We start from the raw sequence: 21134 nt of genomic DNA, 5'->3' as shown, positions 1-21134 counted from the left end.
TTTTTCCATACAGGCAGAAGCAAAAGAAAGATACTGCGAGGTCAAGACAGGGAAACCCTATGGATTCTTATATATTTGGAAATTAATTACTTTCTATAAATTACTTTCTATCAAATCGGAAGATCGTTGCATATGGGACCTATATCAGTTCATAAACCGATGTACCATACTTAGCACAGATATTGGAGGTAGTTAGAAAAGTTAACCCAAATCGAATAGGTATTGCGCCCTCTAAAGCCTCCAGAGGCTCCCGAAATCAAATCAGGAGATTGGTTAATATAGGAGATATATGAGGTTATCCACCGATTCGAATGATACTTGGCACATATGTATGTTAGAGGTCATATGAGTGTCGTGCAAAATTCCAACTACATCGTATTAGATTTGCGTTCTCTAGAGTCTCTGGAGATCGGTTTATATGGGAGCTACATTTAAAATGGATCACTATGCACACGCCATTCCCGCTTTCTTCACAGCAAGAAGCACGGACGAGGCGCAATGAAGACCACACTTTAAGTTCGGCCGAGCGACAAGTTCTTCTAATGACTTTTTCAAATATATAGGAGCTTCTTCTAGTTATAGACTGATATGAACCGTACTTGTCATGGCTGTTAGAAGTTATAAAAAAATACAAAGTTATAATTTCAGCCAAATCGGATATTAATTGCGCCCTCTAGAGGCGTAAGAAGTCAAATCTGAAGAAGGCTTTATCAGGTTATGAACCGATTTAGATCATACTTGGCAAAATAATTTGAAATAAAATACAAACTCAAACGTCTAGCTTTACTCCTTCGAAAATTAGCATGCTTTCGATAGACGGACGGACATGACTAATTCGACTTAGAATGTCAAGACAATCAAAACTACATATACTTTGTTGGTTCTCAGATCAATATTTCGATGTGTCACAAAAGGAATGACGAAATTAGCATACCCTCATTCATGTGTGCCCCTGGATAGACATGTGGCCACATGGAAAAAGATGAACCTTCCAAATTTGGTTAGCAGACAAGCCTCAGGATGCTCTATCCAGTTATATAAGACATTCGCCCAAAAAGATCTCCTAACAAGGTCAAATATGGTCATTTATAAAAGCAAAAATTGGTCCAAAAGCAAATTTTTGGGGCCTTCCCATCCCAAAAAACCCCCCAAAACTTGCATGTATGTACATCGACACAAAATGAGAATAAAATGAAATGTAAAAGGAAGAAGACTCTGAATCTGGTTTAAATATTTGGGACAAATTGGCTGAGAAGCCCCGGTCCCAAAAAACCCAGTACATGTAGGCTGACCGGGACAATATGGGACTTGAATGAATGGTCTTTGACAATAGAGTACGAATATGATATTAATATTAGGAACCAAACATGTGGGTCATGTCCTGCCCTTCAACAGGACATGTATATTTCGACGATGAAGGACTCAAATAAAAGGCGAATCGACCTCCAAACTTAAGTGTTGCCCGACCGGGACTATTTGGTATACAAAACAAATGTGTATGGGACAAGAGTACGAATCTGACGGCCCAACACAAAAAAAAAAACCAAGGGCGAGCGGGATGAATGAAAGGAAAAACCATCAAACAAACATGAAAGCCGTTCAGGACAAAATAGATCTTCAAACTTGTGTACCCCTTGTGGCAAATTTGTGACATTATTTGAAATCAGATAACAAATACACTAAACAAATCGATTAGTGTAGATCTGAAATGGACCCATAGCTCTAATCTTGATCATTTTAAATGAAAATCCATTTTCAAAAAGCTATTTTAAAGTGTAGCGATAAGGCAAAAGATGGAGGGTGCCGACTTTATAATACTCTACACCTACCCTATAGGTACGAAGGGGGAGCAATATCTAATTCCGAATCAATTTTGATAAACCTCGTTGGATGTTTTCAGATGAGTTATTAAACATTTCGTATGAAATTTCGAGCAAATATATTCAAACTGTAATAAATATGGTTGACAAGTGACAGCATTATTGCAAATTACCCAAAATCTGACGAACATATATATGGTAGCTACATCACAATCTGAACCAATTTTGACCAAACTTCATAGATATTGTGGTAGGCATCGATGAAAGCGTTATGCACAATTTGGGCAATATTGGTCAATAAATGCGTTTGCAGTGGCTCTAAAAGTGAAAATCGGGCGATATGCATATATGGCAGCTATATCTAAATTTACAAAATTTTGGCAAGATTGTTCAAACTTATTCTTATTGTGGTTTTGTTTTACAAAATGTTGGCAAGAATGGTGAATAAATGTTCAAGCGCATTTATCGGGCGATATATATATATATCGCCCGATGAGAGCTATATGAGAGCTATATCTAAATCTGAAACGATTTTTATGAAATTCATCAGTGATGTCGAGAGTCAAGAGATAATCCTTTATGCGAAAATCCTTTATTGCGTTATTACTGAAAATCGGACGAACATATATATGGGAGCCATATCCAAATCTGAACCGATTTTATCCAATTTCAGTATGTTTCGTCTCTACGCCGAAAATACGCCTGTACCAAATTTGAAGATGATCGAATGAAAATTGCGACCTGAAGACGGGCATAGCTATCAGAATCAAAAAGTGATTCGATCGGTATACTTATCAATGGGTCTATCGCTCTTCCTTCTAGGTGTTACAAACAAATTCACTAAGTTATAATACCCTGTACCACAGTAGTGGTGTAGGGTATAATTAAATATTAACGAAATTTTCTTTTCATATGCGGACAGTATTTTTTATAAAAATTAAATTTCGACAATGTTATATATGAAAATCAACTTTCGATGAAATTTTCTAACGTTTTCTATTTTTTCTAATTCTCAAACGCCAAAATTTCAAAAATTTTATAAAAATAAAATTTCAACGAAATTTGCTAAAAAGAAATATTCAGGGAACGCCGTTGTTTTGGTTTAGGTGCCTGTGAAATCATAGTAGCTGATTTAAAGTACGCTACTCTACACCCTAGACTTGGCGCGGTGTAGGTAATCCAATATTTTTCCACTCTCTGTAGGCAACACAATTACAATCGAAAACTACACCCGGTGATGAGGACAAACAAGACAAAATTTCGATTTCAGTGCGTGTCGGAGAAAATGCTACACTTTTGGCACATTCGAAACCCTCATAAATTTCAATGAAGTTTTCGAAAAGAAAAATTAAATTTTGTATGCATTTTTTATAAAAATAGCTTACTACTACTTTTACTAAATTTCCCATGGACATTCCACTAAGGAACAGGTGATACTTCTCTCGTATTAACGATCAAAGTATAAGGGGCCTCCTTTTTTATGCCGAATCCGAATGGCGTGCCGCATAGCGAAACCACTTGGTAGAGAAGTTTTTAATGGCAGGATACCTCACAATTGTAGCCAGCATTAGTAAGGGGATATCCACCGCTGAAAATTTTTTCAGATGATCAGGCGGAGATTTGAATCCAGGCGTACGGCATCATAGGCAGACATGCTAAACTCTGCGCAATGGTGGCCACAAAAAAAATACAACTTATCGACATTTTTTATAAAAATAGTATTTTGACAATCTAATTTTGACGAAATTTTCTAGTTGTTTTTAGAAAATTAGACACTTGAATTTATTTACCCTATCGCACTAATTGGTTGCTATCTACTTTGGACATAAACAATTTGGAGGGCTCATAGTAGAAACCACATTGCCACAATTCTATATTTCTTCGTGGTAATGACAAACAAATTTTATGTTTTTATTTATATTCCATGGTCATGTTTGCATGACCATGTTTTCAAAATTATTTTGTTTCCATTCATTCTTGTTTTTGCTGATTATTATCTATATGAGGGATTGTCTAAAAAAATGTTATTGTTAAGAACTATACAAGTGTTTCCTTCTTAAAAAACTTTCAATTCCTAAAAAAATCATGCTAAGATTAGATACAAGGTTTTGTTTTTGATTGGTCACTCCACATGAAAGTTGAACAAAAGATTGGGTTTGATGGGAAAATAAAATAAGAATAATTACGTTTATAAAGGAAAGGTAATTTCGGAAATCAGCTTTGCTGTGCACAACTTGCCAAATTATTATGGAAAAATTTGTTGTGGCATAAAGCAACTGATAAGACGAAATTCTCAGTAATTTCTTCACGACGATTGTTTTTAACAACTTTCGTCTACTTTTTCAACGTTGTCATCGGCTTTCGAAATGATAGTTCTTCCATTACTTGTAACACGTATGAACATATTTCTAATCAGAATATTTACACCTTTAGGTTCTTAGATCTATATTTCGATAGATTTCAAACAGATTGAGGAATTTTTTATACAGTCGTCCTATGGTGGAAGTTTTACGTTTTATATAACGTCATGTTCTTACAATTAAAAATTCGTTGTTTCCTTTCCTCTCTTCCAATCTTACTAATTGCTAAATATTGACTGTATTGGTAAATAACTTCTATCAATACAAGTCGTTTTAACTAACAAAATCTTGTATACCTATTTATAGGTGCGTTGACAAGTGTTTGCCTTCTTCAAATAAATATTTAATGACGACCTTCTCTTATTCGTTTATTAAATTTCTTCATTAATTATAAACGAATGTATTTGCGTTTCATTCTAATTTTTTCTGTTATTTTAAAAAAAAATTAAAAGCTACACAGTTGCAGAAACAATGTTTGAAAAACCAGCCATAAAAAATGATTAACAAATAATAGGACAATTTTAATTGTCTTTGATGATTTTAACTGTCCCACACACATGCAAAGGAAATTTTTACATTTCTGGTCAATATTAGATATGGATAGCATGCATGACTACACATTCCGCATACATACTATACATGTGAAAACCATACATTCATAGAAATATAATTTTAAACTCAACTATAACACAACATTTGTAGCACGCGATGTTTCTTTACAAAAAAAATAAGCAGGAACAAATTTCAATAGAAAAAACAACACATTTAACCCTTGCATGACCGGGTATGCATATATATGTATTTCTGTTCCCCTGACATCAATTTTAGTATAAGTTCGTGATGATCTCAAAAATAGTTCTTGGAAAGATATTGGTGATTTGAAAAGGCAGTTCATTAAGGAATACGCCCACTTTACAAATGTTTGTTGTTATTTTAATGATTTGTTAAAGTAAATTTAAAGATGACTAATTTTCCAACTTTTTTAAGCAAAAATTTCCTAGTTTGAATAGTTTTTACAGTGTAAAATAGATTCAAATTAGGTTAAGTTAGGTTTAATTGGCAGTTTGCCATCAGACTCACTTAGACGTTTTCGTCCATTGTTATACCACAGGAACAGAAGAAGGAATTTACCTTCTAGTTCCTACCGTCGAACCATCCAGATCGCTTTAAAAAGCCCAACAACTTGCGAACGTTCACATCCGCTAAATCAGACAGGTCCTCAAAGAAATAAGAATCTAAGGTGGAAGGGGCCACCGTAGCACAGAGGTTAGCATTTCCGCCTATGAAGCTGAACGCCTGGGTTCGAATCCAATCCTGGCGAGACCATCAAACAAATTTTTCAGCGGTGGTTTTCCCCTCCTAATGCTGGCAACATTTGTGAGGTATTTTGCCATGTAAAACTTATGTCCAAAGAGATGTCGCACTGCGGCACGCCGTTCAGACTCGACTATAAAAAGGAGGCCCCTTATCATTAAGCTTAAACTTGAATCGGACTGCACTTATTGATATGTGCGAAGTTTGCCCCTGTTCCTTAGTGGACTGTTCTTAGGCCAAATTTGCAAAATGGACCTGATTTGGTGTCGGTAATGGCTTCGTTCGAGCTTTCCCAGATATTGCACTATTCGATTCGTTATAGATGGGTTCTCATCCAATGAGCATAAATTAACCGCAGGTTTACCCCAGGTCTTTGTCCTTACTGCTTCTCTTTTTCTTATTTGCATCAACGAACTGTTAGGTCGGACATCAATCCGATCTACTCATTTGCGGATGACAGTAATCTCTGATTGAGGATAAGAGGCGGGTGATGGATGATACACTCTGCCAGGATTTGCTGGCCATTTCTGAGTGGGGTCGAATGAATCGATTAGATTTTAATGCACGGAAGACTGAGTGCTGCTTGTTATCACACAAACAATTCGCTGACCCATTACGATCATCTTTGTCTATTAACGGTATAAAAGTTGAACAATCTGAAAAACTCTTGATGTTCTGGGCATGAAAAAAGTGATGTCCTAAACATGTATTTGAAGGGCCGAAAGAAGCATTCAAGTGTTAAGGCTTCCTTAAACGGTGTAAGAATTACTTCACTCCGTCTAATCTTCTTAACATCTATACCACTTCCATTAGACCGAAAATGGAGTACAACTCACATGCATAGGCTGGAGCTTCAAAATCATCCCTGGAACTACTGGACCGTGTACAGAGGAAAGCGACGATTGGGGACAATAGGGTATCCAACTCTATTGCCTCCCTTGATCATCGTCGCAATGTGGGTTGTTTGGCGCTGTTCTATCGGTACTTTCATGGTGTGTATTTATCTGATATTCGTCTTCTTATTCCTGATGTAAGGATGTATGTCAGGGATACTAGGCATGCCAGGCACCCACATCCGTTTGTAATTGATTGGCCAGCGGACCGCACATTGCATTATAGAGAGAATTTTTATTTCGCCCGAAACGTTCGTATGTGTAATCGACTTCTGGCTAATGTTTCCCCCACCCACTTTGACATCCAAAGATTTAAGACAAATGTCAATAAACACTACATCTCTACATTTTCTCTCGCCAACGCAATGCACTGCATTCATAGGGGACATTCCCTGCGTGTTGGTTGATAGAAAAAAAATTAAGATCAAAATATCGTTAAAGATTGGGAAAATGGAAACTTGGAAAAAATGACAACATTTTACTTACACGAAAAAAAAAATTAACTTCAAGGTATCAAACATGCTCTTGACTAACAGTGACATTTTTAAAAATGTGATCAATTGATTTGATTATATTTTACATTGAATAATGGCATGTGATTGGTTTAACGACTAGTGTTTAACAAATTTTTAATTGTACGAATTAAAATTGTTATTTAATAGCAGAGACGGTGTGTATCTGTTTCTACAAAAAGCAAGATAGAATTGTGTACTCTTTCACACACTCAACCAAATTTGTTATTCAAAAGAACAAACATTTTTGCTAAAACAAAAGTTTTTATCTGCTGTAAATGGGAAAGCAGGCATTACTGCTGTTTCAGCAAACATAGAGCTGCTATTAAACCAAGCATAGAGCTGCTATTTCAGCAAACATAAAACTGATGTTTCAGCAACCATAGGGCTGCTGTATTAGCAAACATTTCCGTCAGCTAAATCAGCAAATAAAATCCGCTGTTTTAAGTACACAAATCTGCTTAAAAAAAATGACGCTATTTTTTGATGTTTGCCTGTTAATTGTTTTTATTACTTTAGGCATTTTTTAGATTTTTTTTAAATTTGTGGAGTATAACTGTAAAGAAGCTACCTGATTAACAAATTACTTGTAGACATGACATCGCATCCATTGCTCGCATTTTTGTTATTGCTCTACTAATGTGTATATGACAGATATGGCCTTTTGTTTCCAAATTTAACGAAAAAAGACTATGGAAAGTATACATTAAGTGGTGATTATAAACATCCACTGAGACACACATTTGCATTTGTATTTTATGTTTTCTTCTAACAACCCCTTCATAATTAAGCAGCAGTCATCTTCAGCAAACAACAGACTTTTCAGCAGTCAGCCTGCTGCTCTGAAATTACAGAACTACTGTTGTAATAGCAGAACTACTGCTGTAATAGCAGAACTACTGCTGTTATAGCAGAACTACTGCCGGAAATAGCACCAAAATTAACTACTAATATTCAGCAGATAGTGTAGCTATTTTCAGCAAACTCTTTTCTATGAGTGCACACATGTAATGCGAAAAAAAGTGCAAATGGGTCAAATATATTTCTTGCTTCTCTCCCACATAATCATATTTCATGTTGTGCATTCCTGATGTAATTCAAGTGAAGACAACTACCAGCATAATTAGACGAAAATAAATTTAGCAAAAAAAAACAAATCTAGAAGGTTAAAAAATACTTTTACCGCTTCATAGAACTCAAAAATTATTAAGTAAAATAATTTTATAGTGTGAATTGGAAGAAGGCATAACAGAAAAATCGAGAATGTGAATACATAAATGGACCAATTATACATGCGAAATGCATCTGAAAATGGAGACCGTGGTAGAAATTAAATAAGGTATGTATTTATGTACCTTAATGGTGCCCTATTGTATTGGAATTTGATTTAGCATCTTTATATTGACCAACAGAAAGTCAAAGGTTGGTATTTATTACGAAGTTTTTCAATATAAAAATAATTTCCCATTTATACACTTTATAGAGATGGTAATGGCGATGAAAATTCTATGAGACGTAAAGTAAATGCACTGCGCATATTGCATTTTAACGACTTTGGTTTGAAGCCTCATTGACATCAGTAAAAAATGCAATCACGGTTGAAAAAAAAGATGCATTCCAATTTCAGTCATACGCGAAGAATCAGTCAGTAAAAGATTGTGGTCGTAAAAGGGTTAAACTAAGTGCCACCATAAAAGTAGCCGCTTCTACAACTGAATGAGTCAATTTTGTTGTTTTTAGAACTGACGTCTAAACATTTTTGGCATAGTCGTTGGTTGTCCCACTTTAATGCTCTAATTCTAATTGCAACAACAAGCAAAAAACAAAAAAAAAGAGGCAAAGCCGTGTTGAAATAAAAATGGCGTTAGGACAAGAATTAGAAATGAATTAAAATGCAATAATATTCTTAAGAAACGTTGGTAAAAGTCGTTTCAACCCTCTGGGCTAGTTACCAATAATGACAAATCGTAAAAATACTCGTAAAACTATACTACGCCAAATGCCACAGTCAAAATTTTACCTTTTTCTTTCTAATACATACAAAGTGAAATAAACAGGTTCAAACCCCTAAACATTCTATCTGAGAGAAATAAAGGTAAGGAGCTAGTTACACAAAATGTGTCTCTGGAATGTATTCAATTCTGGCATCGTCGTCTTGGACACAGAAGCTTATGCGATATCAAGAAGTGGTCCAATTTAGTGGATGGAATCTCTAACATGACTGTCAAGATGACATTTTGTGATACATGTGCTAAATTAAAAATGAAAAGAATGAAAGACTGCAAGAATAAATCCTTAGAGATCCTTGATTTGATAAGACACGCCGAACCAAATTTGGTGACCACACAGATAATTCGAGACCCAGTGTTTCAGGCCTGGCTGGAGAGAGGTGTTGGCGATGTCCTCAAATAATTTGTCATGGCTTCGATAAGTCTAGTACCACAAGGACCATCCTACCACATGGCCTGGGCTGATTGAAGCCACGGCAAATGTGGGCATGCAAAGCTGTTGGTGTTCTATGCAAACCCATGTTGATGCTTGGCGAATAGAAATTCTCCTACGAAACTCGGTAGGAATAATGCCTCAAGCGTCTTGTCTATTGGTGAGAGAAGGGAGATCGGTCTGTACTACTCCCCCAAACTCGGGTCCTTTTCAGGCTTCAGTAGCGGGATCACTCTGCCCATTTTCCAGACATCAGGAACTATAAGAGTGTTTAAAGACAGGTTGAGGACAGTAGTAAGGTACTCAACTCCAGGTAAACCCAGATTCTTCAACATCAATGTAGAGATTCCGTCGGGGCCCAGCGCCTTGGATGATTTGGCGCCGCGGATGACACGGTAATTTGTAATTTGAGACCACGAATACGGCGAATAACTCCCTTCCTTGCCCTTTCACTCTCGGGATGCACAATAAATTGACGATTGAACAACCGGGCGCATCTCTTCGGATCAGTTACTTCGCCAAAAGTGGCTGAGGTCCTGTCATTCCGTCTACCGGGGTTCGAGAGTGACCCCGGAGTGCCTTCTCCGTACGCTTTTGCTCCGTGCCGGGATTGAACCCCGGACCCTGGTTCTGTTCGGTTTGCCAAAACCGCCTCCATCATCGGTCGATTTCGGTTAGGTGTATGGAGTGGGTACATTTCCGATCTTCCTCTGGCCTCACTTCACTACGGGAGTATAGTCATACTGGATATGCTGCAAAGTGCTGCGCGAACATAGCCAGCAGTGGGTCACAAGCGTCGTCGACGTCGCCTTCTGCGTCCTCGTCGTCGGACTATGTGACCCCCCGACCTCTCCCGTACGCAACGGCAGCAACCCAGACTAAAAATTGCCAGGCCACTGCCGGGAAATGTATCACTTTTGCAGCTAAACTGCAACGGACTCCGTGGCAAGATCGATGAGATTGTGGATTTCATGACTTGGAAAGACATATTAGTCGCAGCGATCCAGCTCTTGCACAGTTTTCACGGATACAATGTGCTACGTAAGGATCGCTCAAGGAATGGAGGTGGGGGATTGGTCTTCGTGATACACCATTCCGCGTAATATAGATTCTTCTTTTTGCACTTCTTTTTTGATCATGCCAATTAGTGTACGCTCTATTTCAGTCCAAATCTGATATAGCTTCCATATCAGCCATCTCTCGATTGATCCCCTAGAAGATGCATTTCTTATTCGATTTTTTGCACAATGATTTTCATTTCGCACGTACATATATATCTACCCCACCTTCTCTGGAATTCTTTTTGTCATTAACTTACAGCCACCAATATCAACAGCACGGTTGGATCAACAGCAACGTCTCCAAATTAGCAATGAAATAAAGCTGAGAACCAGTCAATATACTTTTTCGAAATTTCTCTTTACTTTTAGAGTAAAATTTAGTTGTTTACATTGAATTGTGAAATACATTTCACTAGAAATGCAAGCAGTAGTAGATAGAACCAGAACACTAGCCCAGCCCCTTTCATGGAAGCTATTATTGGTGCACCAGAATCGGATCTACGTATGTACATATTTATATAAAGTTAGCACACTTTAAAAGAAAACAAACCCAAGATTATATTTTTGAAATATTTGTTGCACATTCAACACTCAAGGTGAGTCAGCATGTGGCGAAATATTAAATATTGCAATCTTGGCCTCTCATGATTACTAGACAAATTTCGCAAAAGTGGAAATAAAGATAAGAAATGATAAACACAATTTTTATATAATTAATTAAATACCCATAAAGTTTTTTTTTTAAAAAATAGTAGACTAGAAAATCAAGTTATGAAATTAATTCATAGCTAGGAACGTGTATAGATAGCATTATTTTTTTTTTAAATTTACGGAAATAAACAGGTGAGAAAGCACTCTTACAAAATAAAAACAAACTATTTAATAGCGAACTTGTATGCGCAGGCATGTTGAAATAATTATAAACATTTGTAATCGCATTTCGAGTAATAATGCAAAGGGAAGGAAATAAATCATTTCTATGGTAAATATTTCAACAAGAAATTACGTTGTTATTCTAATGCGTTTTGCATTTTTTTTAGATAGGCAGCCTTTGGTATTCCCAACATGTTGTTGTGCATTATCAAAATCATAAAAAGGAGAAAAATATAAAAAAACTGTTTTCGTCATTATCTAACGCCCATGAATGGATGGCATGAGAGGGCTTTTCTATAGATATATTAATGTATTTATATGCACTTTTTTTAGCACATTTAGTGGCGCCATAAAATATGACCGGTAACATGGAAAAACTGATCAAGTCCATTTGGAAAACAAAAATAATTTTTAAGAATATCCAACATAAGACAAACTTTTATTTTTCAAGTTTTTTGCCTGTTAGGGCGAAGATCATTAAATTTTACAATTTTTTTTTGTTTCTCTTTTGAGACGAACTCAATGATCGGAGATGCAAATGGAAAAGGAAAGTCAAAGATAGCAACACACACCAACCACTATGGGACGCGTTTCGTCTTTGGTTAGAAGACTTTTCAACCATATTAGGTGTAATGGCTTCAAGGGTCGTGTGTTGGTATGTTGTATTTGAATCGTATTAATGGCGAAAACACATCTATAATACAATTACCACATTAACCACGCTCGACAACCCTGCCTATTAGCTGTACTTTTTCCCAATGCATGTATTTTTGTGTAATGACAGACATTCTTTCTGTGGCAAATTACACTTCTTCCGTACTACACATGATTTTGTGCATCTGTTGGAAGTTGTATTGGTGGTTTCGAACGCTAGAAAACGGCAACGGCTCTCGCTGTTGCTCCAAGTGCACAGGATCGAATCCCGGCCGGGCTCTGGCGATTTTTTTCATTTTTCAAGTTTTTTTCCTTTTTAGGGCGAAGATCATAATATTTTACAATTTTTGTTTGTTACTCTTTCGAGACGACCTCAAATATGGTCCGATCTAGACCACATTGGCAGGAATATGTAGGAGGTCTACCAAAACTCACTGTGCCAAATTTTATCGAAATCGAAGGAAAAAATTACCAATTTATTGCCTTAAGACCTTAAGTCTGCAGATCGGTCCAAATAGCGGCTATATATAACTAAAATCTGATTTTATGAAATCAGAAGGTCGAGTTTATATACCAAGAATACGAAAACATCAAAATTTGTTTGGAAAATGTTTTAATTCCCAAGATACCAGCAAAATTATAAATACCCAGCTTTTGCGAATTAGCGGATATATACCCGAGTATTTACCCGGTAAATTGGGTAAATATCCGTGTATTTACCCATCGCCCATCTCTATTCATGAAACAAATTACGAGCATATGAAGAAAATGGAAGAAATCCAAATTTTGTCAAAATTTTTTATGAAAAGCAAAAGCTGTGGTCGCGGCATTTTGTCTAACCACAATGTCCAGAGGCAACAGATATAAAATTTTGTATGAAAAGCAAAAGCTGTGGTCGTTGTCTCTCCACAATGTCCAGAGGCAATAAGCATAAAATTAAAATCAGTTCATCCATCTAGCTGAGTACTCAACAGCAGGTGGATTTTTGGAGTGTCGTCTACCAGATCACAAGCACATCAACACATGCATACACTATTTCCAAGCCCAATCCCATGGCAGCCGGTTGTACGTAACGATTTTGTCCGATGGAGTCTTTCATCAACAAAGGCTGCCGCCTCAGTGTACAACACACTGCTACAACAAAAACAACAACAACATTTCCGGCACAGGATAACTGTGAACATTGAGGCTCGACATGTGTGGTGTTCTTTGTTGCCTCGAGAAGCTTAGCTACGAGCTACCGGGCGTGTAGCTGCAACGGCAGTCGCGGACAATCAGGGATAGCAAGCGGAGAGTCTCAGTGAGAAGCCGGGCGGCACGAACTCTCACAAATACTGAGTGCCTGTGATACTCGATTTGACAAGGCATGTTATTGACATCTTTAAATAACCAATGACCAACCTTTTCCCGCTGTGATCGGTCCTTTGGACCGGAATAAGTTTGCTCACGTACAGGAGCTTGACGAGAATCGCCACCTCCACATGAAAATGTGGCTACAACAACATTTCCAAGCCCATGGACCCTTGTTCTTGTGCAAATTCTAAATAATAGAACATCTGCTGTGTGTGTGTGTCCCGCACTGGTAGGCAGAAGATTATTCTTTAGATACCCATTTCCTTGAGAATTTATTTGAATTAGTGCATGTAAATATACGCACGATGTTGGACTTTTTGAAGTGATCTGATGGATTCAATAGTAGGAACTAGAAGGCATCTTCCTTCTCCTGTTCCTGTGACATCGCAATGGGCAAAACTGTTTGAGTGAGTCTGATGGAAGACTGCCACTTATATCCTAGCCTATATCAGACCGTGATGGTATATAGCCTCCTACTTGAGGCTCCTCGGCCGCCTTCAGAGGAGAGTGATGGTGTTGACTAGCGACGGTAGGATATCCAGAATGGTGCTGTTCTATTGATGTTCTTGTTGTTGTTGTAGCCACATTGGTATGTCGAGGCAGCTTTCTTCATAAAGCTCTCATAGGAGCGCAATCTACTTCCGATCGCCATGGAAACATTACGGCCATTGGTTAGTTCGAGGCACCAATAACTCATCCTGTCATATCGAGTATTATAGGCGCATAGTATTTAAGCAAGAGTCGGTGCCACACGATCTCTCACTGAGACCAATTCTCGTGATGGCAATGAACACCACACAAATCGGAGCTCAAAGTTTCAAACCGTGTGGTGCTCATAGTCATCCAATCCGTTGTATTGATACTATCATAGGGTTCGATCCATAAAAATGGATTTATTATTCTTTCCGAGATTAGAGATTTGTCAGAAATACAAGATTTGCTAGAATCAGAACAATATTTCATTTAACAAATTTATGACAAATAGGTGTAGAAATATCCATAAATGCAGCTATATGGCTTATGTTGAAAAGACGATTAAAGTCCTCTGGGGTTGGGCTAAGCTTCCTACCCGCCTTTAAAAAGCCACATTGCTTTTAACTAAATTTATTTCAAAAAAAATCAATAGGGTTTTTTAATCAAATTTGGAGTCGGTCGCATGTTGATTTTTTGATATTTCTATTAAATGGAATCAGCACAACCAACAAATCATACTTAAAAAATATACTCAAGCGCTAATGTCTAGCATGTCATTCACAATATAATGCTGATTAGATTAGTTAGGTTGTTGCTTTATTTCAGATATCACTCACATTGAAATTTGCATGTTTTCTGGTATGATAGATAGACAATATGACACCTTCAAAAGTGGAAGTGTGTTATAAACACACAAAATTATTACCATTCTTGTTTATTACATTACGGCTTTTGCGTTTTCTTCTTAGTTGTCAACTAAAACACTTATATAGTTTTTGAGTTACTTTTATAAGAATCGACGTTAGCAGCAACCTCCACCTTACCCCGAAAGAGTTTATTATAATGCCAGCCAGCTAATACTAAATTATTCCCATACTTGTTCTTTTTTTGTTACAAAGTAATAATGCCGGTTCATTCAGTTGTTGAATAAAGCACTGAAGGAAGGAGAGGCAAGATAGCAAACCCTATTGTGAGATTTGATACATGTGTTTTAGTCTTGCCATGATTGTCGGTTTCAAGCCTAAGGCGTGGAGATAACCCAAAGTTGAGTAGTTGTACATAGTACATAACCATAAGCCCATTCTTCAGATGTGTGCAGTAGCTGCGGTTAATAAGTGTGTTTAGTGGAAATTTACTCGAACAAGTTTCAATTTAAATACACTTTTGTCACAAACGAATGTTGTACTGGTTAAAATATTTAATTTTATTAGTCATAAGACTATTTGGTAATTAAGCCTTACGTTAATCATATTGAAATGTGACATTTTTGGTTTAGACTATAACGTAATAAATGAAAAGGCCACAACAAATAAGTTTTAACACGCATTTACTGGTTGAAGGTCAATTTCTTTTTGTACATTTTTCCCCTACCAATTTGGTATGATGAAAACAATTGGGCTTTGAGGAACTTGTTAAAACTATTTAAAATTCATCTTATAGTAAAAAGTGACAAAATTCATTTTATGAGGATTATAACTATCTAAAGGCCGACAGAATGAAGGTATTGTTCTCAAGGCTTCCCAGTTTTTGGTTACTTATATAAATAGAGGGTAAGCTTGCAAAGTTCAGCAACACTTGCAATATAATTCAGGTAAGGTTACAATGGTGGCATTTCTTGACATTGAGGGTGCATACAATAGTGTAAAACCATCGTCAATCTCGAAAGAGCTGGAAATTCCATGCATCAATACTACCGAAAGAAAGTTGATTAATAAACTATTTACTTAAAGGAAGCATTGCGACAGGCTTTGGTTATATGGTTATATTATATGTACCAATAATTTGCTGGACTAGAAATTCAACATTAAAACCAGCATTTTGGTAGGGGCGAGAAGACAACTATTACCCTATACACCTGTCATGTATGGCTGTATACGGCAGTTGTCAGATTTAAAATGCAAAATAACTGTTGTTGTCTTTATGTGGAGGTGGCGATCCTCGTCTAGCTCCTAAGGTGAGCAAGCTCGTTCCGGTCCAAATAACCGATCGTCGCAGGAACAGGGTGGCCATTGGTTATTCAAAGGCGGCAATAATTCGCATTGCCATATCGAGCAGCATAGGCACTCAGTATTTATGCAACAGCCGGTGCCACCTGGCCTCTCACTGAGACTCTCCGCTCGATACCGCTGATTGTTCGCGACTGCTATTGCAGGTACTCCGTATAGAGCATTCCACTATCCGCAACCTGTGGACGCGTCGGGTAGCTCGCAGCAAAACTTCTCGTGATAATAATGAACACCACACAGATCGGAGCTTAAAGTTGCAGACTGTGTGGTGGTGGCCTAGTGGACGGCACTCTAAAAATTTAACTACTTTTTAATACTCAGCCGCATTCAAGGGATAGCCTCTTTGCGCATTGAAGATGACACCATTTGGTGCCCTTACTGGGTATAACGAGAAGGTTACCGGATCACTGTATTGTGTGTGGATCCGGTAACTAACATCTTTTCAGATCATTTAACCACTGGAGAACCTATTTTTTGAAATCAAAAACCGTTCTTGACTTTTGCATATCTGCAAATAACGAGAAGGTTACCGGTTCACTGTATTGTGTGCGGATCCGGTTACTATTATCTTTTCAGATCATTTAATCACTGGAAAACATATTTTTTGAAATCAAAAACCGTTCTTGATTTTCGCAGATCTGCAAATTGGATGCGAATTCGCATCCTCCCATGCCACTATAGACTTACATCCAAGACAGTATTAAGTTTGCTTTGTGTGAGCTCTAAATGCAAACATTACCACCAAAGAGAGGTATGCAAATTGTTGTTGTAGCGCTGTATTGTGTTTATCAGGCATGTAGTAATTCAGTGCTGTTCACAGAATCCAAAATCGTTTTTTCATTCTATGTCTTAAACTGGTTCAAGTCTGGTATCGTATCCGCACCCAAGAACAGAGTCTATTAGCAGCGAAAGAAGGGCATTGGGGCTGAAAATATTCCAACGTGTCATAATCTTGCCCACATGCCCAACACACACTGTCACTTGCACTGCACCTATTCTGCATATTTGCGCCCATAGTCCTAAATGACCCGTAATGATACCGAAAGCCATGCCACAATCTGGATCCCCTATAGTGTTTTCGCCGTCATACCAACCATTTCATAGTTCCACAGTGCTACATGCAACTTTGTTGACCACGTCTTTAACTCGGTCTGCGTGGCCTCGAAAATGTTCGCGTTCACCAAGTTACTGAAGGCAGTCCTCTGTCCTTTCGTTCCCGTTACTACACTATCGTGCAGCTATAAAAGGACGCAGATCGTGTCAAGCTTATAGAAGGCGTTAATCTGCTTCTTACAACTCCAAGACTGTTCGCGACCTCATCGTACTGGATGTTATAGTAGTTGTTGTTGAAGCAGTGTGTTGTGAGGCTACAGCCCTTGCGGATGATGGACTTCATTGGGTTCGTACGTTACGTGCAACCGGCTGCCAAAGGATTGGGTTAGGTTTATATAATTGTTGTTGTAGCCACATTTTCATGTGGAGCTGGCGATCCTCGTTAAGCTTCTGTATGTCCGCAAACTAGTTCCGGCCCAAAGGACCTATCGCCACGAAACAGGGTGGCCATTGGTTATTTAAAGGCTCCAATAACTCGCCTTGTTATATCGAGCATCATAGACACTCATTATGTATGCAAGAGCCGGTGCCGCCTGGCCTCTCACTGAGACTCTCCGCCCGATACGGTTGATTGTCCGCGACTGCAATTTAGCTACTCCGAGAATTCCACTATCCACAACCTGTGAACGCACCTAGTAGTTCGCAGATAAACTACTCGTGACAGCGATGAACTCCACACAAATCGGAACTCAAAGTTTCAAGACTTTGTGGACTAAACTTAGCATAGTCATGACTACAGTTTTGCTGTCGGTGTCTTGAACAGAAATCTAAGTCATCGTGTCCGTCATAACAGTTCAATGACTGATTGGAAAACATGTTTATGGTTGTTGTTGTTGTAGCAGTGTGTTGTACACTGAGGCGGCAGGCCTTGCCGATGAAGGACTCTATTGGGTCAATTCGGTACGTACAACTGACTGTCATGGTTCTATGTTTTATGTAATGTTCCAAAATTTTCAACATTAAATTGAAAGTCTTGTGCAAAATTTTGTGAAGATCGGACCAAAATTATGGCTACAGAACCTAAAAATGTCATATCGAATGAAAGATATATATGGGAGCTATATCTAAAATCGAACCGATTTTGATAAAATTATGAACACATGTTGGAACATTAAATAGAATGTCTTGTGCAAAATTTTGTGAAGATCGGAACAAAATTATCGCTACTGAGCCTAAAAATTTCTGTATATGGGAGCTATATCTAAAACTAAACCGATTTTTATAAAATAATGCACACATTTTGGAACATTTAATAGAACGTCTTGTGCAAAATTTTGAAAGATCGGACCAAATTTTTGCTACTAGAGCGTAAAAATTTCATATCGGTTCATTTAGATATATAAGAGCTATATCTAAATGAACCGATATTGATAAAACTATGTACACATGTTGGAACATTAATCTTGTGCAAAAAAAAAGATCGGACCAAAATTGTGACTACTACAGCATTAAAAAGGCTATATCGAATGAAAGATATAAATGGGAGCTATATCTAAATCTGAACTGGTTTTGTTTAAAATTAATAGTGTTCGTCCTTGTACCAAAAAGTGAATCGTGCGAAATTTTACGACAATCGAACAAAAAATGCGACCTGTAATTTTTTAACAAGAATATCGAAAAAAAAATTTGAAGTCGAGAGGTCGCGGTTTTTATTTTAGATAAACGTTTTCTTCGTAAAACTTGTTAGAATTGTATGTAGTTTACGTTTTTGCTATATGATTTTTATTTATTTTTTTTATGTTTTCATCCATACAAATCAACCCGCCCTAGTATACATAATTAAATTACCATTTTCATCAAGGAGCATAAAAATGATTATAATTTTGCCGAAAGTTAAGAATAGAATGCTACTAAATCCAGCCTAATAGGCTTCATACATACGAATCTCTTTATTAGACTAATTGAATCCCTAGAGGCCACTAATTACGTATGGAATCAATCCATGACGATGGATATCAACGTTTTCATTTTTTGAGATTCATACTATCCCGATAGGCAAGAAATAAGACAAGAAAATTTGCCTGTAATTTGGATAACAGATTAGTATTGAACTGTCAAAATCATTAGATTTGAGTCCTTCTTATATCGACAGTCTGCTTAGAGGGGCTTTTTGATGCAGCACCCCCAAATTTTTGGACATAATATTTATATAATAATCGGAAACCTTCGTAGCGCAGAGGTTAGCATGTCCACGTATGACGCTAACGCCCGGGTTTGAATCCTGGCAAGACCATCATAAACATTTTTCAGCTGTGTTTTTCGCCTCCTAATGATGGCAACATTTGTGAGGTACTATGCCTTGTAAAAACTTCTCTCTCCAAAGAGCTGTTGCACTGCGGCACGCCGTTCGGACTCGGCTATAAAAAGGAGGTCCCTCATCATTGAGCTTAAAACTTAAATCGGAATGCACTCATTGATGTGTGAGAAGTTTGCCCTTGTTCCTTAGTGGAATGTTCATGGACAAAATTTGCAATTTGTATAGTAACCAATGTTTTTTACATATTCGGAAACCCCTAAAAATTAATTATTGTTATTAACTGTAAAACACCATAACGAGTAGCCCATTGTAATTATCTAAATACATTGGCCAGTTTTGTGGCTTTTTGTTCAGAATGAATAAATAAAATGAAAAAAAAAAATCGAATATTCAATATTTCTTAACCTCTCAATCCTTAAAATATTGAACAGGCCTTATAACGAACGTGGTCACTTTGTTCGAATAATTCGAATAGAATCTATTCGCTTTCACATAGCATGTGGTTGGGGCAAAAAAAAAACACAAACCTTCTAACAACAGTATTTAAATAGATTTCAACTTACCAATTCAATGTTGTTAAACAAACTTCTGATGCAAATCGTTGACAAATGAATTCACTTGGTTATTGAAACACAAACTCTGGGTTTAGATGACAGTCGTAGGACTTGTCCTGAATGGAACGTTGCCGAATGTTGAATTTCACAATATTCACTGGATACAACTAACACCAAAGCAAAATGTCACACCAAATTTGCTTATCAATTATTGAGGTACCGAAATAAAACAATTATGGGCTGGCCTAGCCGTTGGCGTGCTGTTTGTTCAATGACTGATGGGATACTGTTTTTAATACTTTTTCACATTGACTTCGATGCCAACATGAATATGGATTTTTTTTCGTAGAATGACTTGTAGTTTTATTTCGGCCGTCAGTAAAGTCACTCTTCCAAGATATTGCAGATATCAGCGAGTTATAAGTGATATCGAACACATCGGTGGTATTAATTCTTAGAAAATCAAGAACTCGCGTTGGATGACCTCACCACCTCGGCCGCAAATTAAGTGGTATTCGACCGACCCTAAAACTCTATGGGAGGCAAGGGAATAGAACTGGTCGTGTATATGTATATTTGTTTTATTCACGGATCGGATTTTATTCTCTATGTACTTTCACTGTGTATTTGTTCTATTACGCACAACACCTAATTGAAGATGATGACCAATAGCAGCACTTAGAAGACTAATTACGTGATTCCAACTCACTTTGTGTATAAATTACAGTTTTCTTATAAGAAACAACTATTGGAAAAATTCACATGCACGACGTAGTGTTTTTCCATACGCTCACGAAAAATCACGCTGGACGCTGGCTTTTGCTTGCTTTTAAGTAGAGGAGGCACGGACGCTTCGTTCGTCCTGTTCCCGGGTGGTTTTGCTGCGGGCTTTACCAATGCCAACGTGTGTGGTGTTCCAAGTAAGTACGAATAGGCGAAAGGCCGGTTCCGCCGCTCTCGCGTTCTAGAAGATGGATGGATAGAGACACGAAAGTGGAATGAAGGAAGAGCAATTTGCACGACAATATTTTTTTTGTGCGGACGCTCCAAACTATCGGTGGAATCGAAAATCGAAAAAATTAATTTTTTTTATAGAGGGCAGTATGCACCTCTGGGGAAATTTTCGATAACATTATGTCTACATTGGCTCGATTTGCTTACGGGATTCACTGAATAGGGCTAAGCCAAGAAAACAGACGACATACAATTTTTTTAGTATTTTGGCAGTA

The 21134-nt window shown here is 37.4% G+C and overlaps 1 protein-coding gene across 1 annotated transcript in view; it reads right to left on the bottom strand.

The window, feature by feature from the left end:
* LOC106085214 (glutamate--cysteine ligase) overlaps positions 1–20898 on the bottom strand; it is a 61012-nt gene extending 40114 nt beyond the window's left edge. Inside the window, exon 1 of the mRNA XM_013249339.2 lies at positions 19915–20898. The gene's annotated coding sequence lies outside the window, so the exon portion shown is untranslated. The remainder of the gene's footprint in view (positions 1–19914) is intronic.
* Positions 20899–21134: the final 236 nt, after the last annotated feature.

The sequence above is a fragment of the Stomoxys calcitrans genome, chromosome 4 (assembly GCF_963082655.1).
Source record: "Stomoxys calcitrans chromosome 4, idStoCalc2.1, whole genome shotgun sequence".
Lineage (NCBI taxonomy): Eukaryota > Metazoa > Arthropoda > Insecta > Diptera > Muscidae > Stomoxys > Stomoxys calcitrans.
This window is presented reverse-complemented; position numbering and strand designations above follow the sequence as displayed.